Source organism: Engystomops pustulosus, chromosome 4 (assembly GCF_040894005.1).
Source record: "Engystomops pustulosus chromosome 4, aEngPut4.maternal, whole genome shotgun sequence".
NCBI classification, from domain to species: domain Eukaryota; kingdom Metazoa; phylum Chordata; class Amphibia; order Anura; family Leptodactylidae; genus Engystomops; species Engystomops pustulosus.
The window spans coordinates 126,729,001-126,752,613 of NC_092414.1; the positions used below are offsets into that span (position 1 = coordinate 126,729,001).

At 38.4% G+C, this 23,613-nt stretch overlaps 1 protein-coding gene across 26 annotated transcripts in view; it reads right to left on the reverse strand.

The window, feature by feature from the left end:
• Positions 1-23,613, reverse strand: part of CELF2 (CUGBP Elav-like family member 2) — a 330,610-nt gene that overhangs the window by 221,061 nt on the left and 85,936 nt on the right. The window contains exon 1 of one of the 26 annotated variants that reach the window (XM_072147394.1): positions 18,285-18,436. The exons of the other annotated variants lie outside the window; for them this stretch is intronic. The gene's annotated coding sequence lies outside the window, so the exon portion shown is untranslated. Of the gene's footprint in view, positions 1-18,284; positions 18,437-23,613 lie in introns of those variants that run through there. 26 annotated transcript variants of the gene reach the window in all.

The following is a 23,613-nucleotide window of genomic DNA, read 5'->3' on the forward strand; positions in this document are numbered from 1 at the left end:
TCAGCCAATGATTATTTTTCAGACCCTAAATAAATTACAGATCACAAATAATCTTATTTTTTTTCTTATTGAGACCCTTTCCTTCATGAATATGTAGTGCTTGCTTTGAGTGTGTTTCAGTAATGGGATAGTCTAATGGTCTGTGCAAGGATAAATTTCATATTACTCTTTTCTCTAAAAATAGCTGTGACTGACACCAGAACCTATCACTGGTGATAAATAGCAAGGGGGTCAAGTAGCTCTCTCTAAAATGCCATGAATTTACTGTATCTATATCCTATACATGGATGCTCATACATGTGGGCGCCTACATCTTATTTATTTCACACAACATACAAACTATAGATTTACATACAGTAACATCTACCGTATTTTTCGCCTTATAAGGCGCACCGGACTATAAGGCGCATTAGTCCGATGCGCCTTATATATGTAATAATTCCATATATAAGGCGCATCGGACTATAAGGCGCGGGGTCCGGGGGCGTGGCGGAGGTCCGGGGGCGTGGCGGAGACCCATAAGATATATGTTGTGTATATTTGATCATGTCTTCAGAGAATACCACGGTGTCCTCCCACCATCCAAGAAAGAGGTTGGCATATGAGGGCGCGCAAGTCGCCCCCATTGCCGTCCCTCTAACCTGGTGGTAGAAGGACCCATTGAATAAGAAATAGTTGTGAGTCAAGACAAAATGCAACAGTTTAAGTAGGAATCTATTGTGTGCACGAAACTGTGTGCCTTTGGTAATCAGGAAGTGCTCCACCGCTTTGAGGCCTAGTTGGTGTTCTATGTTACTGTATAGTGATTCAACATCAAGACTGGCTATCATGGTGTCAGATGTCAGGGGGAGCTCTTGTATCTTCTTGATGGTATCCCTCGTGTCCTGTAGGAAGGAGGGTAGGGCACTCACAAAGGGCTGTAACATTTTGTCGATATAGACACTACAGGATTGTGTCAGGCAATCACATCCGGAGACAATGGGTCTCCCGGGGATTGGCAAGCGTCCCTTATGCACTTTGGGTAGTGCATAGAAGGTGGCTACTGTAGGATGTCTATTATAGAGAACTTTAAATTCATCATCATTAATGAGGTTATCGTTCTTAGCCTCAGAGAGAAGTATTTCCAATTCATGAGTGTAAGCATGTGTTGGATCTGCTCTGAGGGTCACATAGGTGGATCTATTGGATAACAACCTCATAACCATTTTGACATATTCGGTGGTGTCCATGATTACTGTGTTACCCCCCTTGTCAGAAGGTTTCACAGTTAACTCATGGTCAGTTTGAAGTTCTTTTAGAGCCTTTACTTCCTCATCATTGAGGTTACTATGGGACTGAGTCTTGTCCATTTTGAGTTTTTCAATGTCATTAGAGACTAATTTCACAAAAGTCTCACAGTAATCATGGACACCACCGAATATGTCAAAATGGTTATGAGGTTGTTATCCGATAGATCCACCTATGTGACCCTCAGAGCAGATCCAACACATGCTTACACTCATGAATTGGAAATACTTCTCTCTGAGGCTAAGAACGATAACCTCATTAATGATGATGAATTTAAAGTTCTCTATAATAGACATCCTACAGTAGCCACCTTCTATGCACTACCCAAAGTGCATAAGGGACGCTTGCCAATCCCCGGGAGACCCATTGTCTCCGGAAGTGATTGCCTGACACAATCCTGTAGTGTCTATATCGACAAAATGTTACAGCCCTTTGTGAGTGCCCTACCCTCCTTCCTACAGGACACGAGGGATACCATCAAGAAGATACAAGAGCTCCCCCTGACATCTGACACCATGATAGCCAGTCTTGATGTTGAATCACTATACAGTAACATAGAACACCAACTAGGCCTCAAAGCGGTGGAGCACTTCCTGATTACCAAAGGCACACAGTTTCGTGCACACAATAGATTCCTACTTAAACTGTTGCATTTTGTCTTGACTCACAACTATTTCTTATTCAATGGGTCCTTCTACCACCAGGTTAGAGGGACGGCAATGGGGGCGACTTGCGCGCCCTCATATGCCAACCTCTTTCTTGGATGGTGGGAGGACACCATGGTATTCTCTGAAGACATGATCAAATATACACAACATATATCTTACTGGGGAAGATATATAGATGATGTCTTGATACTATGGGAGGGCGGCCGCAACCTATTCTTGGAATTTGTGGCCCAACTGAATAACAATCACATTGGCATGCGATTCACGTCCGAAATTGACACCAGCCAGATTAATTTTCTGGACCTAACCATCTCTCTGGATCCATCAGGTCTCAAAACTGACATCTACCGCAAGCCCACTTCTACTAACAACTTCCTACAATGGCAAAGCTGGCACCCACAACCTCTCAAATCAGGAATACCGATTGGACAATATCTGAGGGCACGTAGAAACTGCTCCGATGACACTTCCTTTAAGAAAGAGTGTGACAATCTATACCAGAGGTTTAGGAGTCGAGGCTACCCTAAAAAATGTCTATATAGAGCATATGCAAGGGCTAAAAAAACTGACAGGCAAACACTTTTCTCCAATAGAATCTGTCAACCATCCAAACAAACCATTAGGTGCATTGGGACATTTGATGCCTATGCAGAAACTATAAAAAGGATCATGTCACGATATTGGCCGATTCTCACTGCGGATCCTGATTTGAAAGAAAAACTGACGGATAGACCGAACATCACCTACCGCAGAGGTCCCAATTTACGCAACTCTTTAGTACACAGTCATTTCACTGGGGACTCAGATCCCTTCATTCAACTAAGAGACCGGACTTCAGGCTCCTATCCCTGTGGCGCTTGCTCATTCTGTACATTTATGCCCAAAACTAAAACGTTCATTAACCCTGTGGATAAGAAACTTTTTACAATCAGACGCTTCTTGAACTGCAAAAGTACAGCTGTGGTTTATGTGGCACAATGTACCTGCCCGCGCCTCTATGTAGGCAAGACTATCCAGCAACTCCGCAGGAGAATATCCAGCCACATCAGTGCAATTACAACAGGAAAGGATACCCCGATTTCGAGACATGTCAGACTTCACCATAATGGAAAACCAGAAACCCTCCGCTTCTGGGCCATTGATCAAATAAAAGTCGGACCCCGACAGGGGAACATTGATCAAAGACTCTTACAATTGGAAGCTAGGTGGATATACCGCCTAAAATCTCTGAGTCCCAATGGCCTTAATGAGGGTTTTACCTTTACAGCCTATCTCTAAAAAGCACACATACTAGTACATCAACAACCATTTTTTTCATGTAGACATTGTGGCCTTTTGGCCATATACACCTTTATATGCTCTCACTTTGAGAAATCCCCCTCCCCCTGTGAGATGTGTCCACTATGGTCGCGTCACCCTCCCCGTATGTGATCAACCTATCATGTTATACAACCAGCCTAACATTCAGTCATGTAACTAAATATAGCGACAGCCACAGTAAAGACACAAATACTACATTGTCTTCGATTGGTTAATTTGAATACTTACCTTATTTTTATCATGTATGGCCGTTAATAGCCACAGTGAAGACATATCTACCAATACCTGTAATTGACATATATATCGGCATACCTACCAGGATTATGAGATTATGTACCGCAGATTTGATTTGATGTTACTCGTGAAGAATACAGGACTTTCATTGTGACTCTCTCCTGACCCTCATTCTCTTACTGAGAGGCCAGGCACGTGTAAACATTAACATATTTCAAATGTGCACTAAACCTGCGGGCATACGCATACACTTACATTCTTGTGAGTACACCAAGTCCCTTGACATACGCAAACGTTATACTACGGAGCGGGACTCTCATCATGCTCTCTCTACTAAGTGGCTGGGCATGCGCCGATATCACCAACCCGATGTGCACTAAGTCCCGTGACATGCGCACAAATGGATATCTCTCGGGCGCATACTAAGTCTCCTGACATGCGCACATAGTATGCCTCGCGAGCATACTATGTCACCTGACATGCGCGTTAGAGATGAATTGACTCGGCAACTCCCCCGGATAATGGGGAACAGCTCATTGGACCTGGCTGTCTCATAGTGCACGGTACGCACCAATCAATACTTGGAGGCTGGTCACGATCTCATACAGGGGATTGGATCATAATCCTTACATGGGAGGGGCCTATCCTTTATAAACTCGGCCGTATCGAGCCGACACTCATTATTAGCCCGACCCCTGATGAAGCCGGTGCTCCGGTGAAACATGTCGGGGGGCTAATACTTTGTCTTTTAACTAGCAGACGTACTAGGCTCATACCAATACACTTGTACTTTTATTAGTTACTATGTAGGTAGGCTGTACTTGTCAGGCTCCAGTCAGCACCATCTGTCTGGACATCCGCAAGGACTAGCCAACTAAAGAGGTGCCTGGCAGATTATTTTCGTGTGAGCATAGAATTTCTAATCTGAGGGACATAGCTAGGTTCGGTATGCAAAGGGATCACATTTGATCCCCCCACTACTGAATCCGCTGCACTGGGTTTAAATATAATAACCCTTTGCATCAGGGACGCATTTGAGGGACATAGTTTCATTCTGATCCCCCCACTGCCAAACCCGCTGTACTGGGTTTAAATGACATAACCCTTTACACCAGGAACGCACTATACCATTTACCTTTGCTACCCTCAGCACTTTAACTCACATTGTAGTGACAACTCGTTCTTTTGATTACAGGCCCATCCTCTACCTACATTCTTGCTATAGCCTTTAACAGTGTCATTCAAGAGCCCTAGGCACCTGTATTTTTAACACGTCGTTTCTCGAGTGGAGTAGTCATTCACACACTACCACTTTTTTATTTCAATTACCATTAAAAGTGACGTTTTATCATTTTGTTCTGTCCGGATATGGGTATTTTTTGCGCTACCCTTGGTAGTGTTAGTAGACAATTATAGTCCGGAAAATACGGTATTTACACAACTTCAGAATCATAATGTTAACAAGAGTATGATAAATAATGCCTGCTGTGTGCCTACAGTAGTTACAATGTATAAATCAGAAGTTTATTAGTGTAAAATTGAATATTTCAGTAAAGACAAGTCAAAGTATTGACTGATAACTGCATAAGGAAATAACTAGCAGCGCTACTTATCTTCAATTCACTGCCATCCACAGATGGTAGCTGGTTCCTGCTGCTTTTTGTGTGACAAATAGAGACTCTGGTCAAGGTATCACCAATACATCTAAAGACTTGCTTAAAGGGTTTGTCCACTTTAAGCACATTCCAGCAAATAATTGATATTGTTTGTGTAATAAACGTGATCTCACACAGGTGCACGGCTCGTTATAGTCAATGTCAAAGTTGTTTGCTGCTAATAAGCAGTGCACCTGTGCGACATCACATGACCATGGACCAGTTTTTATCTACAAGAAGTGAACATAGAAGCTTCTTATAGAAAGATAGTAACCAGAGATCTAGAAAACTATGAGGAATTGTTACATAAAGTATATTGAAAAATGTAATAACTTTTTATTACACAAACAACAGTAATTATTTGCTGGAATGTGCTTAAAGTGGACAACATGTATTTTAATGTTTCTGGCAGTGAATTTAGAGAAGGTAAGTAGCACCCATTTTCTTATAAAATATATAATAAAATAAAATTAAAGGGTTTGTCTGACACTTTTTAAATACCTGCAGGCACACTGGGGAAGTTTTTTTTCTAAAGAACTCAAAGCTGTACTCACCTTATCTGTCCCTCCCGGTGTCCTTCACTGCTGTCTTCTTTATTTACAGGTGCACAGAAGATGGGCTAAGTTCGGCTTCCGGTTCGGCCGAGGTGTCCGGCCACACCCACCGATATAGGGATGGGTGGGGGTGGTCGGCTGGCCAGAAGCTTCCATGCCTTGTAAACAAAAGTGGGCATGGCCCGGCAAGACTGTAGGGCAGAACCACAGCTGAGATGTTCTAAGCAGCTGATAAACTCAAGATGAAACAGATAGCTCTGTTTTCAGTGTAGTGGTCTGACCATGTTACTGAAGATGAGATACCATTTCTTTGAGTGTAAGCTACAGTGACTACATGGAAATGTAAACCATAATTGCCCCATTAATGTAACTAATGCAGTAGACTGTTTTACAATGTGAACCATGTCTTTTGTATGATGCATATGATATGTATATATGTATGATGAAGTAAATAGAACATACTATGTGTTGGATCTATTGAAGGGGTTCTTTCTAAATATTACATTAGATATTAGTGAGATAATTGTGGAGGTTCATCATAAGGACCCTCATTTATTAGACTGAGAAGACACAGGCTGGGAAACAGTGTCTGTTGCTCTGGAGGACCTGATAGGTTTGTGCATTACATCTACAGTCCATTGATTTTAATGGGAGCTGTATAATGCTTAATTTCCCCTGTGGTGGTGCAGCGGGGATATTAAACATTTGCTGGCATATTCACTGCAGATTATAGATGAATACTGGGGGTCTAATCGGCAGGACATACAGAGATTCTGTTATTGTTGGGGATGTTCATCACAAAAGGAATTAACACTGATAATACCACAAAGAAACTCAATATAAAATAACAGTATATTACATCTATAAAGACCATCTGAAATTTAGTCTCCAAACAGCTGTGACATGATGATTGCATATACAGATATACCAGAGCGGAATCTTTCATTTTACACAACTCACCCAATGTCTTATCTGTAGTTACATACAACAGGAGATAAATCCACTGTGAGAAATTAAAGAACACACTATGCCCTTCTACTTCTCCTTTATCATATATGTAAATAACCATAAAACTAGCTATGTGACCTGCCCTCAACTCTGAAATATTCTTTTACACTGACTGTAGTAGTATTTCTTTGGAAAAATATGATATTTTATTTTTAGATAAGGCTAACGACTACCATGGCAACTAAGAAGAAGATGAATCTACATAGCATAAAGAGTCTAATTCATTGCAATGATACATTCTATATAACGATCAGGCAGAGAATATTTTTGTAGTCATTATAATTAAATCAATTAAAATTCTATATTTAATTCAATGCCTTAAAATATAGTGATGAAGAAGCTCTACAACAGTTTCCTGCCAGTACCATTTATTATCTGCATTAATTATTTCTATCATTATAAATTAAATGGGACAGGAGAGACTGACAGCAGAAATACTAGAACCACTGCTATTATTACAATACAATATGTCTTTCCGCAAGTCTCAAATAACTTATTTATATTGACAGTTATCTTCTCGTAGATGTCTCCCACCCTGGCTCCAGCTGAGAATTAAAGACATTCGCTCGTATTGATTGCAAGTTAAAATTCCACAACATGCTTTGGTGCTAAATGAATGTCCTAAATACTGGTCTTCTAACATTTATTCATGGTCAGGGAGAAAAATGAATCTTCCAGACATTCCTTCTTTGCCAATGTCTTCACATGGAGTATGCCGCAGCTGTCTACAGCCACACAGTAAATGACTTGCTGAAACAAACTGAATATGTGCCTGAATGAAAGCTGATGCTGGAAATGGCATTGTGTTAAGATGGGTATTGATTGACACATTTTATAGATCAGTGGCTCTAGCTGTGAATACCAGCATGTAACAAGTGAAATATCTCAGATAATGGCAGAAGGTCTAAATACGCACTAGGTGTCACTTTGCGGCCCAAGCAGAAAAACTAAACTTTGATCAAGACAAGGGAAACTTTGACTTTATAGATTTGTCAAGGTCATAGTCCAAGGTCAATTCTATAAATGTTATCCATACAGGATCACAGGTTCCAATAGGCTCTGGCACCTTTGTTTTACATCTGAAAATTCCACAGAATTTTAATGTTCTCTTTAACATTACCTGGTTCAGCTCCCTGCCAGCAGTGTGCAGTGAGTCTCATTGGGGGGGGGGGGCGTGAGAAATCCGGCAGGTGCCAGGGGCAGCATCATACTTTGGTCCACTTAGTGCCTGCATATGATAAATTTGCACCATAATCTTTGACATAGATCATAGAATCAGCACCAGAGTGTTGATCAGAGTAAATCAGCGATAAAATAATTCTTAGATCAAGAAAACATCATTAGATTAACTGAAAGAGTAAACAATTCATTGCTTTTTACTTAAGGTTTGCTTATGAAGAAAACTACATGTACATACGCTATACCTGAATACTTAACAAATGTATACCTCAAGTCCTATGCCAAATTAAAGGATCTATCTACATGTCTATCTATCTATTATTCATCTGCATACATAAAGGAAATATGATCGGCTCCCCACTTTCCTGTAGTAATAACCATGCTCCACAATCCAGACTGCTGACAGTAGCATATGTAGACAAAATCTAGGGAATTCGGAACCAGTTAGTACTTTTAATGTTTAAAACTTTAATTCCAAAGGTAATGCCGCCTTGGTGCGATTTAAATGTTCACTAATGCACTCTAATGCTAGTAGGATGGTGATGACTGCAACTTATATTGTGCATAGTAACATTAGCAAATGGTCTCCCCTGTAAGGTGATTCATATACAACATAGTCTTTAGAAAAGCTAATAAAACTAACCCACATGAATTGCAATATAATATAAGGTATTTGCTGTCAGGTACAAGATATACTTCAATAGTAGATAAATATATTGCCCATAGAACATTCATGATATCTTTGATACTTGAGCGATGTTTACATGAAACCACAGAAATTTGTTAGAGGACACCTTAATGTAGTTTTGAAAACCCTAATAATACAAGGGGATTGAAGTTGTGCCTGCAGACAAGTGGCATTTCTTTCTTTTCAGAGCAGTGGCAGTTTCACATTTATCGGTCAAGTCTGACAGATTACTATTGACTACATGACTATTGAATAGCATGGTCAGGTAACAAACCTCCACCAAATGGCCTCTACATTACTCAGGTATTCAACAAGGCTGAATTGCCACTAAGGAACTGGGATACTTAGAATAATTAATAGGGTTGGCCCAGTTATAAAATAAACTTCCTAAGCACTGGCAAAGAACAAAAATAACCCAAACTTATGTGACCTCTGCTAGAACAGCACCTGGCTTCCTTGCTGGGATCTGTAGAGAGGTGACAAGACTATATACACATTGTCTTCTACAAGCAATTGCTTGTCTATAGCCACCTAAACATATGGTCAGATGTCTCTGGGCGATCCATGCCCAGTGAGTATGTAGGCACTAGTTCATAGCAAAAATCCACAACATAATATTAACATGAAGTTTTTAAGCTTGGTAAAGTGTACAGCACGTAGATAAAATGTATACATTCGTATTAACTTGCCTTTCATAAATTCAGTTTTGTGTAACTTAGAAAAAGCCTATACAGCTGAAGTTGCATTTGATATACTTTCTTAGTTTAGTATTATAATATCCCTTATCGATATCGGATTAGTGGAGGTTGGAATGGATACCTGTACTCATCAGGAGACGGAAAAATACTCAGTGTATAGAGCTGGAAGCAGGTAACCATTGCTTATACTAGGTCATAAATTAGGCAGCTCCTTACCTTCTTTCTAAAATGTATGCCATAGTATATATCCAGAAAAAAAGATCTAAAGTACTAAGTGTTTGGACACGTCCATGAGAAGGAACCTTAACCATCAGTCCCAAAAACTAAATGCCAATGATTATGAATCATAGACTTAATCATATTGATTCTTAATCTAAAAATCATTTAGAAATATCCTGTACATTAGTGATTTAGCTTTTTGCATAAATACACACACAGATAAAACTAGAATTCCTGTTCCACATAGCACAGGCTAGAGGCAGAATGATGAAGTACAATATGATGGATTACTTTGTGATTGACAGTACAGGATTACAATGGCTTTCAGCAATGCAGTAAATGCAATAATGCAAATGCAAAAGACAAGAATTTTAACTCTTTGCGTGTCAGCACATATTGATCCACTGGTGAAAAACCAAGTATAGCATTGTCTGAACACAGTTGTAGCTTCAAAATACTTTGTTGGCAGTGACAGTTAAGATCAATATTGGAGACCAAATGCCAGCCGTAAAAGGGCAATGTCCGTCACTATTCCTCTGACTAACTGCGCTTATCACAGGTTCTCATGCTTCACTGAGTGAAAATACTGCCATTGATCTTACTGTCACCGCTCACATTCCTTTTACATCAAACAAAATTTTTTCACCATCCAGTTTCAAAGCATCCAATTTTTTTCCTTTTCAAATAATCACCATCTTGTAAGTCTCACATGAATGGATTTACAAAAGCAATGTTTTACCACATCTGTGTTATAAAGGGGTTTGTAACTCCATACAACAAGCAGCCTTTAGCTGAGGTATATGTAAAAAGATATCAAAGCACTGCTCTACCTTACAGTCAGATGCAATCAATAGGAATGATCAGGTTTGTTTTTTAACTCTGAGAATGTACTTTTAAATATCCTGGTTTCAAGATATTTACAAGAGGAAATTTACTTTAAACTAATTCCGTCTTTGACATTTTGGTTCCAAGCTGTCAAGCTTTGTCATTGTAAGTCTGAACAGGAGAGTCCCAAACAATACATGGTAAATGGTCATTTAAAGTGTACCTAAACCTTTGAAACCAATTTTTTTTATTCTTTCCAAAACTTTAGTTAGTAAGATGTTTTTAATCGAAACCTTGTAGACAAATTACTGGATACTTATCTCGTTACAAAGCTCAACTCTCAATTATAATAGCCTCCAGGTGTGTAAGGAGTTAATAAATACTTCTTAAATATATGTGCAAACAGTTTGCATTAAAAAGAATGTGCAAAGTCAGACAGAAAACTGGTGCACATAGTATCACAACTATATGTACATGGATGGCTAGTGTGGAAATGGACTGTAAATTGCATAACATAGGTATTATTAAAATCAATGGCCATCCATGTAATACGCTACTGCAGAAAATGAACATGTGCAGACATGTGTGTTGGTAATCTCGAGACCCCTTTATGAGGTACATATACTTGAAGGTGTAAGAAAAGTGCAACATTTTTCTCTCTTAATAACAGGAAGATAAGAAAGATAGAAAAACTCAAAAATAAAAAAGCACCAGTATAAGGCCTAAGCTTTCGAATTATATTTATTTGCCATGACCAAAAAGATAAAGATTCTACAAAAAGTATAAAAATGCTATACATTGAACTGTTTTGTTGCCGTAGATGCATATATTATCCAACTCCATGCAGTGAACACATTAGTGAGGTTATACCAGTGTTCCTTACACATCCTCCAAAGTAAAAGTGGGCCTGAAGGGGGCATGTTTGGTACCAGAGTGGGCCACTGAGAGACATTGTGCCCCATGCCTGTGAACCAGCTATAGCCTGCACAAACAACTAGTGCGATTTATAACGCAATGCTGCACCAAGCGGGAGGGGCAGGGTGTACATCAAACACTGGTGCGCCATTGTCCGCATTATATGGCTGACCATGAGTGACATCGCGTCGAGGAAGTATACAACCATTTGAGGGAACTATACTGCTATATAGGGAACTTTTACCAGTAAAATATTTCTACTAGAAACCACTATGTAAAAAGTATATGTTATGCAGCAAAGAATGTACGGTATTTATGTACTGTAATATTTACATAGTTTTGTAGCACACACATGTGACTTGTGTATAGCTTTCAAGAGTGTTATAAAAACCTAATGCTCAGTGCATTTCAATATTTCTTTCCATTTTCAAAACAACTTCTACTATTAAAATGACTGACTGTTAATAAATTAATCTATTGTTTTGTTTATTATTACTTTTCTTACAGGATTTTTTCATCAAACAAAAGATCCTTTTCATCCTTTTATGGCAGATTTCAACAATGGATTGCTCCCTTTGTTTATTAAACGCTCTCTAAATTGCAGAGATAGGAGCCAGATCTCTCCCCCAGGAAACGAATCCTTTCAAGGAGGACTCAGCAATGATGAGATTTTTTTTTTCTTAACAATTATCCAAATTGTCGAGGATAGTGAGCATCATTATATCTGTATGGGAAGTAGTAAAAGTGTAATAGTAAACTAGATTGGATCCCTGAAGGATTGTACTCAGCACAATTATTCCAGACAAGGGAAAACTTAGGCTGCATGGGTATGTAAAGCAGAATTGACTCTATTTCCTCTCTGTGACTGTGAAAAGAGAGTGGAAGGCGAACATTAGCTAATGCAGCTCTGTACACATTGCTCCCTTGGTAGCGTGTTGATTTGTTATTGCCCAGATAGACTTTCCCTGGTTAGTTAAAGGTCCATTCATTTCCAGTGCTGGGGAACCAAGAGATCTCAATGCTTTGTATACAGTAATTTTGGCTTGTGCTATCTTTGACAGCTGCCAAAAGGTCTTTTAAAAGAATGTCTAACATTTTATTTAATTGACCACAAAGGCTTGTGCTATTCCCAGGCTTTTTATCTCTTACTACTAAAAAATAAACACTGTTATATTGCTGTCCATGGCAATGCATTGAGTAGCGTGCAAATCTCTTTTTAAAATCACTCCAGTCCAGTAAATAGCTAGTGATTTTTTTTAATTGATCTGGCAGAATTGCTGAGCAATTTTAACTAGTAGCTATTCTTCTCCATAGAGAAACAAGAAAAATGTTGAAAATCTCTTGACCATCTCTTGCTAGGGTTTCATCACTCTATAGATGTATGGGTAACCTGGTGTTAACTAACAGCTATTCCTACCAACCCCCCTATCTGCAAGCATGTTTGGCTATATCAAACATGCATGTGGAAATTAAATTAAAGGGAACCTGTTACTAGGAATGTGATTTTTAGCAGCAGACATCCTATACTATGCTGATTCTAAAAATGCCTTTGTCAGCATTCTAAATAATTTCCATTGTTCATATAAGTTTCATTCACATTAAACATGGGGGGGGGGTTAACTGCAGCCTGTGTGTGTCAATGTCTTCTATCCTCCACACTCAGCTCATACAGCCCATACAGCTCCCTTACCCCTCCCCACTTCTTGTCATGTGCATTGATCTGTCAGGGGAGGGAGGGGGATGGTGTGGAGGAAGAATGCATGAGGAGATAAAGGCTGCAGCTGTCCACTCCCATGTTAATTAAACTTATATGAAGTACTAAAATCATTCAGAATGTTGACGAAGGCATTTTAAAAATCACCATAGCATAGACTATTGGAACCTGTCACCAGATATAAATCACATTTCTGGTAACAATTAATTTTATTTCCACATGCATGTATGACATAGCCAAGCATGCTTGCAGATAGGGGGGTTGGTAGGAATAGCTGTTAGTTAAAATCAGGTTAACCATACATCTCTAGAGTGATGAAACCCACATTAAAAAATAGGAAAGATGTACACCCCAAATAAAATAATAATTCCTTTATTTATATAGCACCTACAGATCATGCAGCGCTGTACAGAGTTCCCTGTCCCCAATGGGGTTCACAATCTAATCAACCTACCAGTATGTTTTTGGAGAGTGGGAGGAAAATCAGTTTCTTATGCAAATGATTCCCTAATGTGAACATTAACATTAATTTACAATTTTAAATAAAACTAAAAATATTATAATTTTTTTTCTTTTATTGGGAAATGTTATAGACAACAATACAACAACAACAATACAGTTAAAAAAAAAACACAGAGAGTGCCTCGTAGTTACATACTCATGAATCAAATAGAAAAAAGAAAGACTAGTACGTATAGCCTAGTTATACAACAAACTGTAAAAAAATAAAATTTTGAAATATTTGCGCATTGTCAGTCTTCAGAATACATGTTGCCTACATATTAACAGTAAATGTGCTATTAACAACCTAACAGTAAGGGCTATTGTTTTTTTCCTGTGGAATGTTCACTCAGATTGCACTGTTCTAAAGGAGAGGTTTGTCACTATTTTTAGCTAATATATATGGAAGACATCACTGATAGCCAGCTATAGACAGTAGACTATAGGACAGTGATGGCGAACCTTTTAGAGATCGAGTGCCCAAAATGAGACCCAAAAAACACTAGCTTTTCCCAAAGTGCCAACACAACAATTTAGGCAGTAATAAACTTATTGCTAGCAGAATTTTGGAGCTCCAAATCGACCCTGTCCACATCTTTTCACTCCTCGGACAGGACCAATCAGCACAGGATGGGTCACTTTAAAATAGCAGGGCACTACTTGGACTGCCTGAGACTGCAGGAAGATGCCATGTCTGGCAAACTCTGTGCCTGGGAGACAGCCCATGTGCCCACAGAGAGGCCTCCGAGTGTCATCTCTGGCACCAGTGCCATGGGTTCGCCACCACTGCTATAGTAGCTGGTAAAAGACTTCACTCTATAGGAATGAGTTATAGGTTGTAACTGCACACAGCGTTTGCACACAGTTTAACAGACCGTGAACAGTGGTCCTGTGGAAAAGGACCTGACCTTTTTTGGTGACCTTTTTTGGCCTGGGAATCCAAAGCCTTGCGCATGAAGCCATAGAAGTGAATAAGGATGTGTGCTTGCTGTAGAAAATACTGCTAGCACACGTCCAAAATCACTAGTCAGGTGGAGGGTTCCAAGTTGTGTGCAGCTTAACAAGCAATGGTCCCATGTACATCTTGCATCTTGTGTGCCATGGGCAGGCATGCCATGTTCACATGTCGATGACAATAATAGAATACTGCATGGCTTGCAATACAAGTAGGACCTGCTCTATGTTTTGAGGCCTCAAACATAGCTCTCGTATCAGGGTATATAAGGTTATTTTTAAGCAGGTTCTCCAGTGACTGCTCCCCTGATGCAGCCCCCATGAGGCAAGAGTCAATTTGCCTCATGGCTGGTCCTATGTCTGTAGACAAAAGGAGCTAGTTATAAGTTGTAAAAACAAGGAGTCAGACTGTAAAACAAAGTTTAGACTGTATCATATGGGAGTCAGTTATAAACTGTAGATTTGTATAACTTTATAGCTGTTTCTAATTATTTGGGGATCATTTATCTTTAGTCAGGACTTTTGTGCGTGTGTTTTTTTGTCTTTTTCTGGGTTTTGGACTTTTTATTTAGAGGGTGATATATCAAGCATGTGTGTTTGTCTTTTTTTGTTACAATTTCAAAAAAGTCACAACTCCCTTCTTAACTTTTGCCTGCACTTGGGACTGAAGTCGTAAAAATTGCTCCCCTTTAGAGTAATGTGCACTAAAATTGTGACTTTTTTATACATCGAAATCTGGATTTAAAAGATATATCAGACGCAGCACTGAAAAATACTTCCGCGTCCAATTTTGCTAGGCCACTGAAATTGCAAATTTTGCAGCAAATATGCAAATGCACCGCAGGTCACAAATATAAGAGAAGAAAAATAAAAGCCCTCTTTACCCCTTTCAGTTGCAGATCACCAAATGCCATAACCCTTCATATTGTCAGAAATTCCACCTGTAAATTACAAATCTATCTGTTTAATAAATCATTTTTTGGACTTAAGCTGGTTATGCTTGTATTTTTTACCCATGACAGTGCCTGTCAAAGTCCCTAGATTGATGCTGGCATGCAGTGGGCTGAGATAAGCAGCTGCTCTAAACCCCTCCGGCTAGCTGGAGATAGGGAAACTTGCAAGTGGTTCTGAGGAGGAAGGAAGATGTGGACTTCTCCTTTTTAACAAGATTACCATCTTTTTGCTGTTAAAGTGTGGCCAGCAATGTTACAATTTCACAGCAGCCTGTTTACAATGTTTGAGACATACATGAGATAGCAAAAGGAGCCAGATGCAGGTTCATACATTGTTGCTTGCTATTATTAATCCCCTATCCTTCATCGAAAAAGTAAAGCACAAGAAAAAGTTAACTACAGTAAGTGGTAAACCGAAGAACCATATATACGCTGCAAACTGTTGCCTCATCCATATTAAGGACTTGAGAGATGTTCCTTAAAAGAATTCAGAGGGCTTTAGGGAGTATGTTGCTGCTTGACTTTGACATCCAAGTCACATAGTTCCCTGGTACTGAAGAGTGCTGACACCGGATTCTTAGGGATTTTGTAAGGCAAATTCTTCAAACGCTCAGCCACATAACTACTTAGGTTAGGTCATTTGATGCCGCTTGCATTTTAATGCAACTATTCTGTTCTTCCACAGATTTTAAATTCATTCATTCCTTCTTTCAAGCCAACACTTCCTGTTGCTTTTCTCAACTTAAGTAGAAATGTGAAAGTTGTGCTAGTTCAAATAAGTTGTAAAGAGGATATGCAACTCAGACCTTTACTTAACCCCATTTTGCTCCTCAGAAGTTTTTTTTTAAGCTCTCCACAGGTTGTCATGATTAATTAGCTTTTCTTGCTAATGAAAATAGACATACTAAGTGCTCACATTTCCTAGAATATGGTTCTCTGTGCAAAGCTCACAACCATTTAGCTAATTCCAAAAAGGGGGGGCTATGAGGGGACCCTATGGTCAGGGTTTGAAAGGAAAACTAGAGCTGAAACAGTCTGGAAGCATTAAACTGAGGACCATCACTGATTTTACTACTTGCACAGTGCCTTTGTACAAAAAACCATAGGGGTCCATCTGTAATTTTAACAGACATTTGACTAACCTAGGAATTACGTAGGCTAAGTTCACACTACTAGTGGAGTTCACTAGTCTATTCTGATATTCACTGGAATGATGGACACCTTGAATGAATGAATGGTAAGTTCTTACTGACTCCCATTCAGCTTTCATTGTACTTCCGTTATTTATAACAACAAAAATAATGCTGCAGCTATCTCTGCGACAGACACCAGGAATGGGGGTGTGAACTAGGCCTTATACATAACTTGGGAGGTACCATTTCTCCTTATGGAGAGTGTCACAGAAATGTAAAGAGTTTTGCAGGCAAGGAAATGCTCCTCTGGGTAAAAGGTATGCAAATAATCTCATTGTCAAAGGAAAGGTAAAGAAACACTAAACTAACAGCACGTTGGGACGTTCCTTCCACCTTAAGGAAAAGTAGTCTTTAGAAGTAATACATTGGAACACACTCATCTTTATGCCATTAAAAAATACTGACCAATTCTAATTGATAATGTGCTATTAAGTCCTTCTGCAGATGGCCATATTATTTTGCCGTATTTATATTTTTTTTAGTACATTTGATACGCCTAAATTTGCAACTTTTCCACTCGCCCAGCAAAGATAGGTGCACAAGAATTTTCAGTGTTGTGCCTGATATATCTTTAAAATCCAGATGTGCAAAAATATGAAGAAGTCACAATTTTTGGTACACAAATTATGGTCAAAAAGCCACAAATAAACTTCAGTCTCGACCAGGCATAGGAAAAACTTTAGAAGTTGCCGAAGAGTTTGAATCTTTTGTGTGACTTTTTAATAAAACGTTGCAAAAACCCCATAGACTCAGCTGCCTGATAAATCAACCTCTAAGGTAAATCAAACAAGTCCAAAACCCAGAAAAAAAACAAGAAAAGACACACAGAAATTTCCTGACTAAATAAAGATAAATAACCCCATAGACTTCTTTCTTCCCATATATCTGATTTAAATGGAATCACATACACATTTCAGGAACAATCATGACATGCTTCAGCACACATTCCAAAATTAAACAGGTGCCTCCAGCTCTATATGGCGATATACAAGGGTTATTGCTTTGCCCTTTTACATATAAATATAGTAATATTGTACATTTTTCAGATATAATACGTCTTTTTTAACTCATTTACCTGAGGTTCTTTATCAAACTATAAAATACAAATCTATGGGATGATTTTTTTTCTTATTCATGGTGAGTTCAGAGCAAATTTTTCAGCTTTGCTATGGAATTTGTTTTAAATTACCAAAATGTCAAATGTATCGTGAAGACTGTAAGGCAAAATAGGAATGTTGCGCAAGTATTAAAAAAGACTGTTGTATCAAGGTAAGGATTGAGGAGACTTTTTGTTAAATAAACACTTGATAAACATAGTCTATCACAGAAAAGGTACAAGTAGGGCAGTTACCCTACAAAAAGTCATACAAATCCTCCAAAAAGTTGCAAATGCACAAATGTTTTAAAGCCTGTCCTAAAAAACACTCCAGAATTCTAGTACATGTCTGCACATTATTGAATTAACCCCTAAGTGCCCACTGTATAATCTATCAATAAGCCATAAAAGATCACATAGTCACAACTTTGCTTTTCCGTGTATGTGCTATTATAAACTCTATGGTGAATGTGTATTAGAGCACATCTACAGTATATGGTAATTAAATGTAGTTCCACCAATTAAAAATGATATACTTGTTACATTAATAGGACTGTTCTCGGACTTATAAAAGCAGAACGAGCGTTTGTAAGAAACAAATAAACGAGTAAAACATAACGTACCTTCCCAACTGTCACCAGTGTTAAATTTGAAAGAGGTTCTGCCCTATAACACACGGCTTCCTCTCGCTACAAGTTCCTCTTTTAGAGATAGAAACACTTTCAAGCCTTTCTAATACGATTTGTCAGTTTCGGCCCAATTAGTTGGATTTCCAACCACAGCCACTGTGTCTACTAATTAAAAAAAATGGCATTGCTCTCTGCAAAGTGCAGGACTGCAGGAAGACTCGAAATAGCCCAGCAGTGAGAAATGATGAAATGAGCAGATCCGGTTGAATGAAATGAGATGTGGTTTTGAAATCATCTTGCACAACGGATGTCCTTTGTTAAACTTTATTATTTTTTTTCTTCTTGGTTACTGTTATCTTCTCCAGCCTGTAGCTCATTCGAGCAGATACCTTTTAACCCCTGTCATATTGAATGTGGCATATCTTTAATTCTAAAACTTTACAGGAAAAAGCACATTTTTATCATTTGCTAGAGGATCTAATATTCTTTGTTCCCTGCTGTATTTTGTTAAACAGCATTGTTTAGCCAGTCACATTTTTCTAAATGGTCTTTTAAAATGTATCTGTTAGACTTTACAGGTTTGGCGCATGAGACATCATTAATCTTTTATGCACCCCTAAAAAGGAAATGAATACTTAAGGCAGTATAACAGTGCATGGCATATTATTTGTTCTTCTGAATAGGTATTTTTATTAGTATAGAGGAAACACAAGTGAGGCAAAAAGTTTAATTAATTTAATAGGCATATTGGAAGGTAATTACTATAGTGGGTAAGTTACATTTAGAGGGACACAAAGTGGGCACATTATTGTTTTGTAGGGGCACAAAATGGATATTATTACTGTAAGAGAGCAACCATTTTTTTGTGGGGGCACAATGGCAGCACAAAGAAGAACACTATTACAGTGTAACAAGAAAATTGTTACTGCATGGAACAGTTTTACATGGTGCTGTACAGGGGCGTAAATAGGATAGGCTGGGCCCCATAGCAGACTTTTACATGGGGCATCCTTCTCCTTTAGGAAAAATACATATTTGTGTACTCACACATTTAAACACTCTTACACACATACATGAATTTATACACTCATGCACACATTTATGCACTCATATATGCATTTATGCACGTATACATACTGTATATACACTTTTTATATACAATATATACACATACTTAACCCACATGCTCTGCAGACTGATGCACCCTGTTGCTTTAAAATATCAATAGCTGTTGGTGGCTGGTTCTTTCAGCATTATTTATCTATTTATTTAATTATTTTATGCCTCAAAGAATGGCTGGACGATTGTACAAGACACCTCCTTGGTCTACCCTTCATCCTCATAGACTGTAAGCTTTCACAAGCAGGGCCCTCATTCCTTTTGTTTCAACTGATTATGTTAATTCTCTGTAATGTCTCTGTTTCATTTGTATATGTACCCCATGATCTGTACAGTGCCGCAGAATATGATGGAAACATATACAGTAAGTAAAGTTTTATTATTATGCGCACATATAGTATTTACACACATTTATGAAAAACAGAGCAGTCAGCACTATGTGCTGTTTGCCTGTGAAGTTTGCAGGGTGCACTGGATTTATGAATTGTGGTGCACGTTCTTTATGAATCTGGCGCCCTATGCACTTCCCCGACAATGTGGCATGCAACACAATTCTGTCAGACTTTATATCATAAATGTGGCACACAGTCTGACTGTTCTCTGGGACGCCCATTTCAGTGGAGAATTTTGTGTCGCATCGGGTACAGTGCAGCCGTGATATGCAACACATTTGTGTCTCGGGCACTTCTTATACATGTCTACAAGCAGTTTACACATAAAAGAATGTGCTGACAGAAAACTGGTGTGGGGCTTTAGTAAATCTGGGACATAGAGTAACATATACAGACATATAGCACACCATTTACACCTAACAGCATATACACATATAACGACTATACAAATGATACATACACACCCTTACAGCATGTAGATACATTCATACAGTGTATATACACCACACACATGCAGCATATATACATCACATATACACATTCATACATTTATGCACTCATACACATATTTGTTTTCTTCACTGCCAAGAAGTCTTCTTAGCCCAGGTCCCAGTAGCTGCTGACCACATGGAGGAAGTAGAGATAGAAGATCCCTAGTCCTGGCATCCTGCTGTCCCTCCACCCTCATTTCCTATCTGTGCTTTGAGCTCAGCTACACAAGGTGCAGCATGACATATACTCATATAATGGTGCATATCCTCCATTCTTTAGTGCAGCAGGTTGTGTGGCTGGGCCCCCTGACACTGTGGGCCCCATAGTGGCTTCTATGGTTGCTACCACTGTAGGTACAAAAGAGGTAACTACTGCTTGGTAAGGGACATTGTAAGAGTAACAGAGGATGGGGAGTTTTTGTGGCAAGATGAATCATGGTTGACAAATGCCTTAGTAGAGATATGAATAAAGAAATAAAAAGGTAACATAAATGAGGTTAATTTATAATATTATGAAGCTAGGTGTGCCAGGCATAGAGTTGCATCTGTTTGGGCCTGAATGAGGCAGGCTAGAGCTAATGTGCAGTATAGCCCATACCTTCATACCTACTTGGTGTGGAGGTGGCATAAGAGGGGAAATAACTGCAATTCCTCGAGCGTCGCTAGGAATTGTAATTATTTCAGGGCTTGTAAGTCTTTTATGCATGCGTTTTTATAGAGTTGAGAGTGCAAAGCAAATACCTTTGGGAGCTTTTAAGTCCATAGCTACACCCCTCCAATGTGCTATATACAGTACAGGATGCCTGAATTATATATTTTTTTGTAATAATAATAATAATAATTTATACAGGCAGTCCCTGGATTACGTACAAGAAAGGTTCCGGGGGTTTGTTCTTAAGTTGAATTTGTATGTAAGTCGAAACTGTATATTTTATAATTGTAGATCCAGACAAAATATTTTTTTGCAATTGGAGTGGCAATTGGAGTTTGAACATTTTTTGCTGTACTGGGACCAAGGATTATCACTAAAGATTCAATCGAGACACCTTACAGCTGATCATTGCAGTCTGGGACTATATTATTGTGCACACAAATTACGCAGCGCTACACAGAGTTTGTGCAATATAGTTGGCAACTATGATATGAAAATGATTATATGTAACTTAAAGTTACATGTATGTGTACATTTTGAGAGACCATGCATGTGCTAACCTGCTAAATACATTTGGGAATATGTTCTTGGATATTTAAAATGGATATTCAATGTCTAAAAAATATAAATTGCCCACGTTCAAAGAAAAAACATGATAAATCCAGATCAAAAACTGTTGAACAAATTTCTTTATGTAATAGATACTATGCAGCTGTTTAGTAATTTGTTTCTTTATGTAGTTTACTAACTCACAGTATGTACATCTAGTTATTATCAAGTAAAACCATTATTTCAATGTTATTTCCCAAGAGAAGAATTAGAGAAATGCAAGCAGCCATCTCAGGAGAGGATGCGCCATGAAACAGGAAGAAAAAGTAAACAGTACAAAAAAGGTTGTTAAAATGTGACAGAGGAAGTGTTTTGCTATCTTACAAAGCGTATTCCTGATCAAGACTGTAACTGAAGACACTGAACATAACCATCAATAGTAGAATAAACTGTGAATCTAAACTAATGGACCATTATTTGTGATAAGGAGGAGTAGGGAAAAGATTTGTGTTCTAATGTCAACCCCAAAAGTTGATTTCAATATCTTAACCTATAGTAACTCTTTCTATCTTTAAATCAGTTTAACTCTACTGATTTTGGCACATTTTTATTCTATTACTCAAACCATTCTGGTGCATTCAATGTAGTTTTTTTTCGGCACCTAAACTGCTAACTAGACTCTGTACTGTGGATGGGGACGGGTAATATGGTCTAGCCTAGAACCATCCACCTGACAACAGGTATCCTTATTTATTCATTGAGTATCAAAGCTACTGCAGGTTATCAAATATACTGCAGGTTACATAAAACATTCTTTCTGTTCCTATATTAGTGGAATGAAACCTTGATGGATGCAAAGAGTTGAAGATGGTGGGTGTGGTAAAAGGTACTTTTATTTCTTACAAAGAAATGGGATATTTCTATGACATAACATCACTGTATAATCACTGGGGTGCAACCTGAAGAACCCATATCTTGAGACTCTGCACTAATTCCAAGGATGACATAACTAACACCATGTTTAATTATCTTCATATTAAAGAGCTACAAAAATTAAGCAAAAAGCAAATACAATCAAAAGTATAAGTCGCACATTTTTGTGCAAAAAAGTCTTGAAGTTGGTTCGGCCTAAAAAACTCATTTTATTCTAAACATATGATAAATAAAGCGAATCCTTCCAAAAGCTGTGCACCACGAGACGAGTTGTGGTAAAAATATGGAAAAGTCACAGAAAATGTGCAAAATCACAACTGTTCAAACATGTGAGACTTTTTCAAACTAAGAAAAAAAAGACAGAAAAGATCAACCCCCTCCCCCCATGTGTGTTTTTTTTTTCAACGTTCATATGCAATCTGGAAGACTGTGTTGCGAGATAAACAAGTTGATTTTCTTTCCCTGTCCCCCTTTAGGGAAGAGTTTCATCTGGTGCCTAAAACCCCTGGAGAGAACAGAACGACATGTAATTCGTACATAGTACTATTGTATTATATATTATATTGTACTATTATATGTACATTGTTAGAGATCTGCAATAGTTACTGTTCTTAGAATTCTATTAACAGTTATAAAATCCAACTTTATCAGGTTAATGCAGGAAAAAAATTATTCAAGACAAAATATTTTAAGGCCTTTTGATAGTAACCATATCCTAAGTCAAGCTAATAAGCCTAAAAAACCTATAGCACTAACGTCAAAGAGAAGAGCATACTGTATGTAAACCATCTTTAGTACAGTAGGAGATTTGGTGCTGAGTTTAGCTTATGGCTCTAAATATTTATACAGTGATACATAGTGCTTTACTCCTGAGATGTACACTGGCACATTTCAAAGAAACATATATTCTTGTGCTACACAAGAAGCCAACTATCTTGGTCACATGTGATATGAACAAAGTGCATACATATAAGGCTGAGTACATATTTGCTTGCCAGCTACTCATGTTCTGAAGACTAGGCTTTCTACTTGTGGTTCCTGACTGAGACCTCTCACCCCTGGAGGTTGTTTGTTCATCTGTTAGAATGTCATTATAGAAGCACCAAAACTGGAGCATCCAGAATGCCTTATATTCTCTTCTCCCGCTCCACCCGTTCTGTGCCTCCTCCTCTAAAGGAAATTACTTT